Source organism: Oreochromis aureus, linkage group 17 (genome assembly GCF_013358895.1).
Source record: "Oreochromis aureus strain Israel breed Guangdong linkage group 17, ZZ_aureus, whole genome shotgun sequence".
Lineage (NCBI taxonomy): Eukaryota > Metazoa > Chordata > Actinopteri > Cichliformes > Cichlidae > Oreochromis > Oreochromis aureus.
In genome coordinates this window covers 5,994,323-6,011,102 of record NC_052958.1, presented here as the reverse complement: position 1 = coordinate 6,011,102, position 16,780 = coordinate 5,994,323, and positions in this window count along the sequence as shown.

Genomic DNA, 16,780 nt, shown 5'->3' with positions numbered 1-16,780 from the left:
AAGACGGCTGTAGTGATCGATGTAGCGGTTCGAATGACAGCAATATCAGGAAGAAGGAACACGAAGCTGGAGAAATACCAAGGGCTCAGAGAAGAGCTCGAGAGGATGTGGAGGGTGAAGGTAACGGTGGTCCCGTGGTAATCGGAGCACTAGGTGCGGTGACTCCCAAGCTAGGCGAGTGGCTCCAGCAGATCCCGGGAACAACATCGGAGATCTCTGTCCAGAAGAGCGCAGTCCTGGGAACAGCTAAGATACTGCGCAGAGGACCCTCAAGCTCCCAGGCCTCTGGTAGAGGACCCGAGCTTGAAGGATAAACCACCGCAGGGGCGTGCTGGGTGTTTTTTTATATATATATATATATATATATATATATATATATATATATATATATATATATATATATATATATATGTATATATATATATATATATATATATATATATATATATATATATATATATATATATATATATATATATATATATATATATATATATATATATATATATATATATATATATATATATATATATATATATATATATATATATATATATATATATATATATATATATATATATATATATATATATATATATATATATATATATATATATATTCTCATACATATGGGTATGGGTTGGCTAAAAAAATTGCAAAAAGGTTTGTCAGTATTTACTTCAATTTTAAATAAAAATAGTGAGCACATATATCAATAATAAAAGTAGTCATTAGTTACTGTCCTGGAGCAGAAAAAAGAGAAAACTGAAGTGAAAATTACAAGATGTGGTAGTAACAGAAATCCACCTCAATTGGAATATCGTTCTTCCCTTAATCTTCCCCAGTGACTCAAGTAACAAAACAAAAAATCAAACAGTGCTATTTGTTTAGCCTATTTTATGTTATTCAATGATTATAATAATACCTGGAAACTACTATGAGATTAAAGTATCAGCTAAATCTGCCGGTGGAGCTTTGATGAGTCCATCTAATAGAATATCAGAGCAAATGCAGGTGCTCATCGTGTCAGAATTATCTGCCTATGCTGCAAACAGTGAGTGCTTTTAAGTAAATGAACCTTGTCTTGTGAAAATGATCACTTAGACTTACTGATAGTTATAATCAATATTTGCCTACTTACACCAGAAGGAACCTTAAAAATTACACACTGAAACACAGTAACCTTATTTGGGGTTGTATTGCAATTTTGATACAAACTATATAATTTGTAACTAAGCCCTCATATGTGCTACAATTAAAGAAGGCCTCCTGTAAGCAAAAAAAAAAAAAAAACTGTTTATGTGAATATAGCAGGTAATGCTAGAATTTTTTGGTAAATAAAACTTGTGTTTACATTCTTTCTTAACACTTAACTCTGTCTCTCACTCTCTCTAACACACACACACACACACACACACACACACACACTGTAAGTTAATATAGCAATGGTCTATAATATCAACAGCATAATTCCAGCATTTGAACAGCATCATAGACAACAACTGCAGTCAGCAGTCAGGGGAATGGACACGTTAATCTAAGTCTGCGCTACACATTCTTCAAATAGGCTACCACAAGTCCAAAGCAGATTTAGCCTTGCTACAGTAACATAAAGACAATTTATAATATCTGTAATCATGGAGCAAATGAGAGAAGCTTATTAAACACTGGTCCTCACAGACTGACTGGACAGCTTCGCTCTACCAAACAAGCACGCTCATTAACAGAATTTCTCATTCAACAATCATTTGTAATGGACCAGCTTCTAGATGTCACATATTACAGTATGAGTGCATATTTTCAACATATGAGTGGTAACAATGAACAGTGAACCAAAGGAGCTTCTGGATGAGAGGTGAAATGTCTTCAAGAAACCTAAAGTCCAGGTCTAGGTTTGTGTCACTGTGTCTTAGTAAGGTTCAAGTGAAATGACTCACATGACTGAGAAGGGATGTGTGTTATCATGTGAAATACTGCATTCTTCCCAGGATCTGAATTAAAAAGTTTTTAAACCTTAAGGTGGGCTTTAAGTGTTACTTGTTACAAAGCTGTGTTTGTGTGAAGCACTTTTCTATGATGGTTTAGAAAGGGATTCTTAATATAAGAAGGTTATTTTCTCTATTAAAATCATCAAAGTGACGTAAAGGGTGTAGCGTAATTCAGTTAGCATTAGTTATGTCCTCATTTTGACTGCTGCTGCACTGCTAGCCAATATTATGCTCATTAATTAGTTTGACTTTTGTCACACCTGTTGTAAGTGTTCCCTTAATAAAGGCAGGGGGTGAACCAAACCAATTCCTCAACAGGATAAGAAGAAGTATGTGTGAATAGTAAGCTGCATTCATTTTTTCAATTCCAGCCTTGGTGATGTAGTCATATTTGTTGGGTATAAGGAGGCATGGTTAGAACTTTATCAGCAGTCAAACTATTATAAAGCCTAGTGAAAGTGCAATTTTCGGAGCTCTGCAGGTGTTTTTCTCCAAAGTCCTTTCTTTTCCTTAGAGTTTTTTTAACCTCATGTTTTCCATCAATCCATCCATTCATCCATCCATAACTCTAACCCAAACCTAACTGTCATAGGGCTATTGTCAGGTTATTCTAGCAGAAAACCACACCAAATGCCATTGCTGTCAGCTAAGAAATGGAAACTGAAACTACAATTCACACAGGCTCACCAAAATTGGACAGCAGAAGATTGCAAAACATGCTGCCTGGTCTGGTTTCTGCCCCAGCAGTTGGATTGTAGCACTAAAATTGGTGGAAATAACGTGAAAGCATTGATCAGTGGCACAGACTGATGGTGGTAGAATAATGATGTGGGGGATAACTTCTTGCCATACTGTGGACTCTTTAGTACCAAACCAGGGGTCTGCAACCTTTTACACCCAAAGAGCCATTTGGACCCGGTTTCCACGCAAAAGAAAACACTGGGAGCCGCAAATACTTTTTGACATCTAAAATGAAGATAACACTGTATATATTGTTTTTTATCTTTATGCTTTGTGTGAACAACTAAGGTGTGCTGCTTATGAAATCCATGAAGTGCTACAGAGAAAATTAAATTATATTTATGTAATCAACACATTTTGAACTCTTAAAGAAATATAACAAAAGGAAAGACACCCAGCTGAACTAAAATGATCCATGTAGCAAACAAAAACTGTTGTGAGCCGCCACCCTTATATCGCCTTTGGGCTGTTGGAGCCTTGACCTGACTCTTAAAAAATAATTGGAAAAAAGCACTATGCTGCTGAAAAATGAAAAATAGATATTTGCAAAATTCTGCCTAAATATGTATTTTACCTGGTTAATGCGTGCGGCGGGCCGTGGTTTGCAGCGCCGCTGCAGGGGAGACGGACGCACCTGAGCGACACCCGCAATCACGCCTCGCTGCCTTTACGTCTGCGCTATCTGTGCTGTTGTGTTGTTGGTGGTGTATGTCGGGCTGTGAGCTGAAAAGCTACAGCCGGCTGTATGCGTACAGCAACCGTGTGTGAAAAGTGCTCAATAAAGAGATGCTGAAAAGCGTGTTCATGGAAACATCGTCGGGTCTGCCGTGGTATGTTTACAATGGGACTCCTGCTCCTGAACCTCTGCGCACAGAGTCCGCAAATCGGGGCTATACGAAGTCAGTTTACGCAGGACTGTAAGCTGTCATCTGTCAGGCGTGAACGGTGTTTGTCTTTAACATAGTTCACGGTGGAGAACAGCTGCTGACATAATGTGGATCCGAAGATCCATAATTGGCCTATCTGGGGTTGAAAGTCTCGATAAATGCGCGGCGTTTTCAGTGGTACACCGGCTTCTCGAGTGTGACTCTTATTTTGAGCGATGAAAAAATAATACAATATAATTTTATTTTTATATTTCAATATCACAATAATCTTCCAATTTAGAACTACGAGTTAAAAAGAACTAACATAAATAAAATACACTTCAGCTAAATACTTCTAATTTATTTGCCCAAACCACGCAGAGCCGCAGTATAAGGACTAAAGAGCCGCAGGTTGCCAACCCCTGTACCAAACGAACATAATTTCAATACCACAGCCTACCTGAGTACTATTGATGACTTGCCGGCCTTCTATGATATATATGTGTAGAGTTTGCGTGCATTGTTCAAGAAGCCAGCTGCTAGAAGGAGCCATAATGTCCCCATATTCTTATGGCTGCTTCTAGCAGAACAATGCATGCAAACTCTACACATATATGCCACAGAAGGTCGGCAGGTTCAAAACCAGGAACTAACCACCAGACCATCAGTCCACCCTCTATCAAGACGCATCCATTTTTAACTTGTTTAAAATGAATCATAAAATCAAATTACAGTATAAAATATTCTAAAAAATGTTGTTTTTTTAAAAAAAAATGTAACTTTCAGATTGATCAGTATCCCTTCTACCTCATTTACTCCAATAGTGTCCTTTTTCATTCACACCCTTTGGACATCTGCTTATATTACCTAAAAGACCCTCTAGAACGACCAATTTGTGGTCACATGAATTTTGTAGGTCCCAACCCACACAAGTGTCACAACTGATCGGTTGCTATTCCAGCGATTTAGACGTCCTATTTTTTTTATAACTGTCCCTAAATCAGTCTGGGCAAAAGAATAAGTTAAGTTAACTTATGAGAATGAATCTGTAGAGGTGAAGTGCTGTTGCAATGTTATACAAGGTGGATATTTGAAGACAGGTACTGTTATAATAAAAAAGAAGAGGAAATGAAATGAAATGGAGAGAAGCCATTTGGAAAAGGCAAGCTGGCTGTGATAATACGGGAACAGCAAGAAACAAGGCTGGTGTTTGATGCAGGTCAAGTACTCTGCAGGCTGGGGATTAGAGCCTTTTAATCAACATATGTGCAAAGTAAATGACATCCAAAGTTTTATTTTTTAAGATATCATTATTTTGTATCTTTTGAGAGGCATTTCCATATATCAGGTGCAGGTTCGAGTATCTGAAGTTATCAGTTGACTCACTGATTATCTTCTATAAAATTTGTCTTTTACCAAAACTATTAAAAACTAGAAACTATTAAACAGATTTACTGTAAATAGATTCAGTTAGATATATGGTTTGTGTTTTTTTATGCACCTTACAGCTCCATATTGACCACTGCCATATTTTTGTTTTTGTCCTAAATAGAAACACAAAATGAGAAAATAATCAACAAGAGCTATGGTTTCGGAGGAGTATTCATCACTTTAATAGCTAGCTTAACAGTGGCCACAGTAATTAGCAGCAAACAGCTAACCTTAACTTTGCCTGGGTGTACCTACTAGCTTGTTTATTCAGTGGTCATTTCTGGGTCCGAACACTTCTTCAGTTCCCAAAATCAAGACATTACTGAGAGTAAAAGATTATCCAATTTTTTCAGCACATTTAACATCCAGACATCCACAAAAAAAAAACAAGTGAAAAGTTTGGAGAAAGTTAGAAGGCTAGGTTCCCTCTAAACATGATATATCATGTTCTGACTTAAGTACTTTTCAAAAACAAAAACGAACAAACTGCTATAACTTTGGACTTACAGAAAAAATAAAAACAAAGTAGCGATGATGTTTTGAAGGGTTATGAATATGGCCTAGCTGATGTATATGTGCTACCTGGTGGCTAGCTACAGAGCTATGGTTGGGGTAATATAAACACATAAGGACAAGGAAGGTGTATGAGAGTTGTTCTCAATAACAGTTCATAATATTGCAGGAAGAAGATGCTGAAAATGGGCTAACCATTAATATCATTATGTATGGTTTGAATTACTTGCTATATAAAAGAAGATACAAAGCATTGCAGCTCATTAATTACAGCAAAAGATACTTGGACCTGAAAACAGGGTGGATGCATCGTCACTTAACAAGTAGATTACACTGCAAGTCCAGTCCTCAAAGTGAAAGCTACAGATTTGAGATAACTTCTAAATTTAAAAACCTCCGTGCAGTTTCTGAATGTAGTCTTATAGTTACCGTGTATTTCTCATCTTTTGGTGGAGGCAAACCACACGTTGACATTAACAGTATCCAAGGCAGGCAAACATTCAGGGAACAGTTAAATGTCAACTGATAGCAAACAGCAAACCGAATCAACCTCTTTGAACCAACACTGGTAATGAATCAAATATAATAACATCGCCACAAATACTCCCACTACTGTCACTGTCTAACATGTTGATGCTAATAATACCTAGCAATTAAATGCATTTTTTTATTCCACCTATCCAGCCATTTTCTTCCACATATTCAATTCCTCTTAGCCTTTTTACAGGACACCCTTTCCTGTTGATTGAAATATGATTCCAGGTTTTTCAAAATCTCTTATCTTGACTGAATTATTAAAATGAAATCATTTGAAACACATTTTAATTAGATATTTACTGAGAAAATCTGACCAAACTGGATTGTTAGAAAAGCAGGGTCACCCTGACCCGTCTTGACTAGAAAAACATGGCGGGAAATAAGCATAATCTTTTCAAGTGATATAATAGGAAGGGAAATGTGACAGCAGCCGCTCATTATAACCTTAAAGCCTTTGAGTTGTAGGGGCTGTGCCTCGGGACTCATCTTTGGATTGGCAAGTAATATATTTAATAACATCCATGGGGGATGTTATTATCTCTCTGGGGTTCTAGATTGTAGATTTGAATTGCAAAAGGTAATTTAAATAACAATTCCACTGTAAAACGTAATGAGGCATGTTAAGTTGTGTGATTTAGCCAGATCTAGGGTAAATGACACACCTTGCTGGTTTAAAAAAAACATAATAGAAGACTGTCATTCAACTTAAAGATGATGGATTCTTCAGATTTTTTAACTCTTCATTGGTTCCCCATTTTTCAACTAAGATAACTTTTGAAGGCTACCTTCTGTTTAATGTGTTTTCAGCATGAATGCTGAACAATATAATGATGCTTTATCAGTCCAACTGTAATCACGGTTAAATCATTTTTCTTGCCTCCCATTCTGCAATGAGCATGACATCTGCAATCTTTTTCTGTTAGAACAATAGATTTTAAGGATGGACATCGTTAGCACACTGCAAAGTTGGGTGTGGATGAAAAAGAATGACACACAGACAGTCTTCTTAAGTGTGATCAAATATTTGCTTGCTTCCTCTTGCAACACAGTTTCTTTTGTATCATTGCCCGGAGGTTACTTGTGATCAGATTTGTTTTGCATAAATGTGTAACAACAACGTTGCATCCTTGATTTCTCAGTATGAATGCTGCCTCCGTCTCCACTAATAACGGCGTGCCTCTTATAAACACTCACTAATATTTTAAATATGTAAAACAGTTCCTGTCTTATTTATTGGCTGTCTCTGTAAAGCATGTTTTCATCTCATATCACGGGTGATATTAATGTGCAAAATAGCATCGATTAACATTGATTTTGATTAAAGTCAGTTTACACAGGCGCACGCGTGCACACATACACACACACACACTTTCAAGTATGATTAGGACTTGATTACAAAAGAGAAAAAAATCCCAATTTATAAAGCCATGTACGTCATAAAGTTAGAAGTGGATGCAAATGTTAATACCCTTAGATTGAACGGGGGGGAATTTAAGGCTCCATAACCCTGTATGGCCCTTTTGTGGTTGCTGTGGTTTATTGGATAATACTACATGTCAAAGCAACATGGAGCTGGTGGAGCAACACCTCTGTGATGGGCTCTAGAAAAAAATTGCATTTAACATGTAACATTTAGCTACAGTAGTAAGACTCTCATGTCTACGCCTGTGCTTGTCCCTCATTGTGTGGTGGCACAATGTAAATAATTTACATATGAAATCTAACATCCACTTTTAGTCTTTGGTTCGAATTTAGTGTTTTTCCATCACCTTTTTTTTTCTTTATACTTATTTAGGTGTTAAAGGATAATAAAAAATAGAGCTGATAAACTACTCCAAGTCTTTTTAGCTACACCGGTTTGCAAACTGGATCTATTATTCCCTCTGTTATCAGTTAGGATGTTAATTTTGGCTAATGCATAACAGACCCAAACAAAAAATATTTATACCTGGATGCTAAGCAAGCAGGAGTACATCCAATGTTGGGTGTAACGTGTGACAAAGTAATGCATTACTTTAATCATATTGTATTTTTCAGTAACACAGTACTGTAAAATGTAATTGTACTAAAATGACTAATTACATTAAAGTTACAATTCACATTCATTGAACACCAGGGCTTTGAATATGATACAGATTCAAATATATTATTATTTATGAAACAAATAACACAATAGATTTTTTTTTCCATTGGTGATCATAATTTCTGAAAAGTCCGATTGTTCATGAGACATCTAATGCAAAAAATTTGACCTAAAAGAATTTTATCTAATGATGATTGCAATTTTTATGGTTTTTATGTTGATTTTGTTTTTACCTTTATTGATGCAGATTTGTTCTCCTCTGAGATTAGTAACCACATTATGGAAGCTAATGGGGATTTAAATATGTAAATGAAAAAACAAATAAACACAGGTAAATACTTATTTTTCTCCAACCTTAGACATGTTTTTGTCATAATATGAAGCTATTAGGAAATTATAAAGGGATTTATTTTATCTTTAGACAGCTAAATCAACAGGTTCTTTCTACCACCGCCCTGAATCAAGGAGAAGTTATTAATCATTTTAGGAGAAAATAATCATGGTTATTATTATAAAACTCATTAGTGTAAGGCAAAGATCAAAACCTCTTATGGTGTAAACAGCAATAACAGAAAAATGGTGTAAAACAAAAAAAACCCCTAAACTTACCAATTGGAGAAACAAACCTGAACTTATTTATGAATCATTCCCGGTGGGTCATTCACCTGATCAAAAAAAAGTTTGTGCATATTTAATATGAAAAAAGACAAATCTTTATGGCTTTTACATATTCAAACTAACTATGGCAGTAAATCACGGCAAGTGTAGCTGAAACACACTATCAAAGAAATATGTTTTCATAGAAGAGGCAGATGTTATTATGTTTCTGTGTTTTCAGAAAGCAGTAGGCTTCAGTAGGTGTGCGATATAAAAAGCTTATGCCAGCTCTCTCAAAGTCGGACTTGTCTCAGTGTTGAAAGTCAAAAGTCCCACGCACAATGTATATTGCTGCATGCATGCAGGCAGGCACTTTAGCAGCAGACTGACTCCAAGGGCAGGACAAGATGGAAAATATTTCTCAGATTATTAAAGAGATGCAGTTTCATATTTTCCTTAAATGCTGTTGGCTTCTTTAAAGCCAACATATATTTAAAGAGCTATGTTGAAATAGAAATAAAAACCAAATTAATAGCTGAGTTGTGTGGGAAAAAATTACTCTGTTATTGGAAAGTCTTTTATTTACAGGCCTTTATTTAAGGAATGTTGGCCCAAAGCTTCCTTTTCTATAGACAGGTCAGACTTTATCAAAGATAGGAAAACATTTTTCTTTACTCAAAGTATTTTATTCAAGGCTCATAGGGCCTTATTTAGTTGTATTTTTTTTCTGGAAGCTCGAAATAAATTGTGCAGTAAAGGTTGTAAATTGTTGCCAGGCATAACCTGGAGATAATATATGAGCTACTAATTTCAATTCTTGTAATTTATTAATGATCGTTGATGACTTTTTAAAAATAATTTCTATTATCGTTGTTTATTCCCCTGTACTTTTAAGTTTTTAATTTTCATATTTTTTTTATTTTTGGCTTTCTGACTCTGTTGCATAAATAGTTTTCTGCCATCCCACACAATTGGGTCAAAGAGCAATGAAGTAACATAAAAGCAAGAACAACATGGAATAAAAGCAACCAACAAACAAAACCTTTTCCGTTTTAAAAATGTTACGTTTAGTTTCACAAAAATTATGAAAAATGTGCAAAGAGATTAAAATTGCACATTGTTAAGAAGTTATTCTGTTCTACCACACCTAAATTTCAGATTGCATTAAAGGAAATGGTGTGAAATACAACACTAGAAGACATTTTTGAGTGTAAGTGCATAAAGAAATTTCATGTACGGAAACTCAAAATATAAAGTGTGACTGGCAGCTTATCACTCCTTTTTCTATGTAAGGTGTATGTTAGAGAAAAAAAGGCTAAAGTGGGTGCAGTAACTGTCTTGTATGCACGTGCGTGTACAAGCCATATCATTGCAGTAAGTGTCTTATTAAACACCTTTAAGCTTCTCCAAAATAAGTCAGTGCAGGAAAGTAAATTACTGTTACTAATTACTTTTTACGGTAACTTTCCCCAGCGGTGGTAAGCATGCAGTTCCAGCAGTAATTATTTCATCTGCATATGTCAGGGTTCAGCTGATGTACCGTACCTGGTAAGGATTCCATGGTGGTGATTAGTGCTGGATTAATTTCGTGTCCTTTGGTGTAAAGCAGATCCATTAACACTGATTTAGAAAAGGGCTATCGCGCATATACTCACCAGTGCTCTTGGCAACTAAGACAGTCCCTACTAACGTAAAGGCACATGTAAGGGGGGCGGTGAGTGCAAGGCTGTATGTGTGGAAGGTGAAAAAGGTCAAGACACTGCGATGCTGTAACTCTTATAAGATGTGGGGGTCAGCGGCAAAGATCAGCCGGGTCAAACGTGTAATGGGAGACATTTTTCATAAGTCGCATTTCTCATCCCAATCTCTGAGGAAACGGCGAGGATGAAGAAGTGAACTGCGGAAAATGACATTTCCATGTGTGTAACCTCTTGCCTTGCCACGTCCCCTCTTGACAGGGAACGGCAGGCCCTTCTCATCTCTCTTAGGCTGTCTCGTATATCACTCACAGCTCTCCATCCCAAGAGGTGGAAGAAAGAGTGAGAGGAAGAGTGCAGGTGATGCTGGTGGACTGCTCTTCAATCTAGAAGCTACTCAACAATCAGAAACACATCTATCACGAGCCCTAAAAGTAATTTTGAGCCAACTGACACACATACACTTGCATCCCTGGTTTGTAATGTGGATGTACTGTAGATGTCTGCCACTGAGCTTTCTTGAACATTTTTTTTTTTTAAGAAAAAAGGCATATTTTTACCCTTTATGGTGAATCAGTTCAGGACATAGACCAAGCCGACCGAGGAGAAAAGGACAGAGAGGAGACTGCAGTATTGTTATCGTCCTGAAGCCCTGACAATCTGACCACTTGGTGGCACTAGCAGCCAAAATCACAGAGAAAAGCAGGAGGCACTGTGTCTGGGTGTAACAGATAGACTTGTATGAATGTTCTTTTTCCATAACATAGCTTCAGTCGTGAATATGAATATTCTTAACAGCAGGCCTAAGACCATCAAAATAAATCAGCTGCTGTAAACATCTCATTAAAGATGAATATTTCAGTTTTTGGAGCTGCTGTGAGAGCAGTAAAGTCTGCCAGAGACACTGTGGGCAGCTTCATGTGAGGTGGGTAGTGTGGATGGGGAGCATGTGCACAACAGCATGCACATAAACATGCAGCAAACACACTCTTGGCATGTGATAAAGTGCCCTCGGTGTACCAGTGCTCCTTTCGCTCTCAGGCTCCTGTTCATGCTTAGGTGGCAATTACAAGTAAAAACACTTCTGAGGACAGAGGGGGAGGCTAGTTTCGATTCAGGTCGCGTGTGAGCCTAAATGTCATTGGCCGGAGAGCAGCAGGTTAATTGAAGCCATCTTGTCATCATGACCTGCTTAACTGAGTCCTGAAATCTGATTCGACTGACCAGTGCACACCCACTCACCCAACCACCCACAAATTCTGCTTCCGTTTTCACCTTCCCGCTGTGCTGTTTAGTAATGATAAAAGCGTATGCATTCACTCTTATCAAGCTGTTATATAGGCGTTGTTGTTTATGATGCAATGTTTTTACTTTACATGCAGATTAGTAGCTGAATGAATAAAGCAAGCAGCCTAAAATTAATGAGTTAATCATTCAAAGCCCCCACACACTTAACATGTCTCTTTATCTTTTGTTCTTTTACTTCACTTGACCTTCACTGTGCAGAATGATGCATGTAAACTAACCGCACTGCACTTATAAAATGACTCCATTTGTATAGTATGGTTTCAAGAAATAGAAAAAAACTTATGCTAAATATTTATAAGTGTTGTATGTCTTATACCACCTATAGTCCTCAGACCATGATTAACTTATGAAAGTGGTTGCAGTTTTTCTCATAAAACATGTATGTCATAAAATATGTAGAGTGTGTATCTGGTTAATTTTACACCGTATGAAAAAGATATGGTACCTATGGCACAGCCCCCCCCACCCCCCTCTGGAAAGACTGCACTTTTTTGGTAATAATTCTAATAAGAGAGAAGGAAACCCTACAATGAGTTGAAACATTAACTTGTTATTTCTTCTTCCTTAAAACAGACTATAATGGACTTCAAAATCTTATTTTGTTTCCATATGTACATATTTTCAGTGATATCAACTTTAATAACAGGAAATTAACTCGGCACATAATTCTTTTCTTTCACTCTTTTTTGCAATGTTTTTCAAATAACCTATATTTTACAACATAATAAAACTGGATATTCTATTTTTGGTGTGCCACCCCAATATTTTTTAGTGGCCTCCATATGGCCACCCCATGAAAAAATTCTGGAGGCGCCCCTGCAATGGTATAAGAAAGCAGTCCCCAACCCTCAGGCCACGGACCAGTACCGGTCCGTGAGTCGTTTGGTACCAGGCCACGAAACTTGAGGCTCGGGTGTGAAATTTATGGTTTTCAGGATTTTTATTGTTTTTTTATCGTTATCTTTTATCGTTTTTTAATTTTTAACTCGGTTTCCCTGGGTCTTTTCCTGTGTATTATGAATAAATTTTCTTTCTTTTCTTTTTTTTTTTTTTACCGGTACTGGTTTTATTTTCTTGTGTTTATCCGCGACACCTCAAAGGCTGAAAATATTGTCGGACATAAACCAGTCCGATGCGCAAAAAATGTTGGGGACTGCTGGATTAAGACACATGTAAGGCTTATAAAAATTTCCCATACCTATTCTGAGTTTATTTTTTTAATCATTCTATTCCTTTTTAATTTGAGTATTGATCCTTAAAAGCACTTCCCACCACAGGTGACACTGTCTAATTCATACAGTGCTTTTATTACATGCACACAGCCGTCTCAGTACCACACATATTTGAGTATCACACTTGAGGACACTTTTGATGTTCAGTCAGTTTTGCCCAAGGACATTTTGATGCTTGGAAGGGAAGAGCTGGGAATCAACCACCTTCTGATTAGTCTACAGTATAACCTGCTCTATGTAAATCACAGCTGCTTCAATCTGAAGACGTTTATCTGTCATCAGAAATGGTTCAGAAGCAGCTGTAAACATCCAGTATTCAGCTGACAGAAACATGATGTTAAAACATGATGGACTTTTCAGAAGTAAAAGGGAATGCCGTGGGTCCATAGACTGAACATAAAGAGTGGATGTAGATACTGGGACATCAGACTCCACATCAGGAATTAGTGTTTCAATCATTTGTGCAAGAGCACATTACTGCTAAGTTAAAAGCTAAAGCTAGCTAAGTTGTTGGCACGCTGCATTGATGAACTGTATCTCACAGACAAACAGGTACCTTCTAATTAGTGCCAAGAGAAAAAAATCACAAAATACTAGACTTTCCCTCCTGGTATAGTTCCATTAAAAATGCATCAAAAGGCACCAACACCACAAACAGATTCAGGACGCTCTGTTTAGTGACTACAATTAAAAGTGAGGTCCAGCAGACGGCTGCTAAAAGACTGTTAAGCACTGTTATGAAGACAGAAATTAGTTATAGAGAATTATTTTTCTTTAACCAGGCTGTAAACATGTTTTTATATCCGAAGTTGGGCATCTTAACACATGGCTTCTTTTTTCAGTTACCAAAGTTGGCAGGTTCATTATTATTATTATTATTATTATTATTATTATTATTATTATTATTATTATTACCTTTTTGACATTAAAATGACAAGCAGCTGTCTGCAATCAATTGCGACTTTGGTGCGTCAGAATGGTGATAAAATGGCAATGAGACAGAGCCAGCCTGCTATAAGTTTGTGATTGAATGTGGCAATTGGCAATTAAATGGAAAGTGTTTGTGACAATACAACAATTCGGTGTGATAAATCAGTAAAAACTGCATATCTGCTGCTTTCTGTTCCAAAATCTGTTGCAGTCTACTCTGAATACTTTAGAAATTCATATTAGGCGGAACATCCCATGAACTACTTTGATGTGTTGGCAAACTGTCTGCCTTCATAGATTTGTCTAATTTATAGGAAGGCAATCACTTTCTGAAAGTAACTGAAGTCAATCTGAGCTTGCGCAACTGAGGGTGTTGCATGCTCAAACTCAGCAAATAGGTTACCAGCAGCAACAAAACCTGAATACAATCACCATGAAACCACTGGTTGTTCTTAGTCACAGGAAGGTTGTTGTGCTGTATTTTACTCTACTGTGGCTATGCCACTAGGTAATCACTATTTGCATTTACTGAAGCTGTTTGTGTTTTACTTCAGCTGCAAAACCTGACAACATTGTGACCATGCCTGCTTTGAGGAATTAAACATCATTTGATGATGTAGATAGGCTCTTTTCTTTTTTATATTAGCTTCGTAAAATAGTTTTTATGCCCTCCAAGTTATTATAAGATGTAGCTCACTTTGTTCTGGTGATTAGTCTAAAGCTGTTCCTCTTTATAAATATTAATTTTTTCATCTTTCTTTGCCAAAGCCTGAGGCACCAAGCACAGGTGTTTTGTGAATAACACAGAGGACAAGCAGCTAACTGCAGCTGAAACAGGAAGTTACGGTAATAACTGCTGTCCCTAGTGCACCTTGGGTAATAATCAGCCCTCGTTTGTCATAATAGCAGGTAAATACTCAAGCACAGTCGCAGTAGTCCTCTCAGTAGGACACTGGCAGCAGCAGTGGTCCACAACAATATTTCACTTATTTTTATTAAGTGAACAGGCATTCGGGTCGTTCTCTGAGGCCTGTTAGTGTTTACAGACACAACAGCAGAAATGAAAAGGGCAAGTCGTGGCAGCATAGCAAAAGCCAGATTCAAACTCAGGTCGAAGTACAAAGGCAGTTGCTCGAGTGTAGTCAAGCAGCAGGGGTCTGCATTAATTATTCAAACGGTATTTTACAGTACTGTTTACGACCTTCCTTTTGCCGATTGCGTGTTGATGAAAACAAAAATCAATGTGGACATATTTAGTGCATCATAATTTAATAACAGAGGAAGATATTACTATGAAGAGAAATTTCTCCGCCTGTTCTCTTGCTGGCTGGTTATGAAATGTACAAAGCCAAAGCCTGAGGCAAAGTTTCTCTGTTGTGCTTTCCATCTCAGTGAAGAAACTCTGAGATAAGACAAATGGTTCAAATGACCTTTGAAAAGATCACCATCTCTTGGTTCGCCCGAAAGAGAAGGGAAAGCAAGAGGGAGAGAGGTAAGCGAGGGGGCCTATTTCTACATGGCCAGAAATAAAAGTGGATTCCCAAACCGTGTGAGTGTGTGCCCTATTCGTCTACCCGTCTCAATGCTTTCTGCTCCATTTATAGAAGTAAGTTTATTTGTCTCGGCCGAGGGCTTAACTGAAGCAGCAAAAGCAGGAGGGAAGGTGGGTTAAAGCTCACGTTTGTTACTCATTAACTAACAACTATCATGATTTATTTTTTCCCCTTTCTCCATTTTCATGAAATGCTCATAAATTGCCATGTATTGCAGAGGGTCTCTACCCTGCACAGCTAGCTGCTAGCTCTGCCGTCCACAATGGCCTTTCATGGTGCTCATTACAGTCCTGTCCTGGGAGACTGTGCATAGCTAGCTAGCTCCCACTTGTACGCCTACTCCCAGCAGCCTTTCGTCTGTGTTTGACATTTCTGCATCTCAGCAGAGTTATTTTCTTACAAAAGTATCATGATGCCCTGACGTATGTTGAAAGTCTTGAAAGGGTAAAATATCAAATAAAAACAAACGTAAAGTGGAAGTATCTTTTTGATTATATGACTTATATATATTTGAGCAGTTTTGGCTTGTTCCTTTTTTTAGTTCACGTCATCATTATTTCAAGCGCATCTTTACAAAACAGCCTTCTTTAGGTAATGCCAAAGCATTTCAGTTGGGTTGAGGTCACATCATGAATTTTGCTCTGTTTTAGCAACTCTGTTGTTGATTTACTTGTAAACTGTGGGTCATTGTCTCCCCTGAGGTTAGGCCATGAGTTGCTGCCCTAAACGTCATCTATAAGAGTTCTCTGTACAATTTTGAATTTATTATTCCCCCCGTTAACAGCCTGAAACCATTACACTCCCTCCACCGTGCATCACAGGAGCTTCAAGTCTTTTCCCCCCACCAAAACATTGGGCACTTTTTCAACATGGTTTCATTTGTAAAAAGAAAATTGTGTTGTCAAATACACAAGTGGTCTTTTGTAACAATTAAATAGAGACTTCTACAAGTGTTTTGTTGTCTTTGTGTGAATACAGCAGTAAAAGTCTTCTCAGTTTCAATTTCAGCAGTTTGCTTGATTTTGAATTGATGATCCCAAGGTCTTTAGAAATGCTTGTGTAGCCTTTTTCCAGAATTTTGCATGTTCATAATGTTTCTGCTAAGGTTCTAGTAGTGATGAAGGTAGTCATGGTTGAGAAGAATAGACATTGCTGTAAAGGTTTTGTTACTTTGTGTCTCCAAGGTTATTATAGCCAACCAAAGCTTAACTAAAAACTGAAACAAGGTAGGGAAAAAAAACATTTGAGTTAAAATAAAAATATTAATGAGACTTTATAAAAAGGTTAAAAACTAACTGCAACAG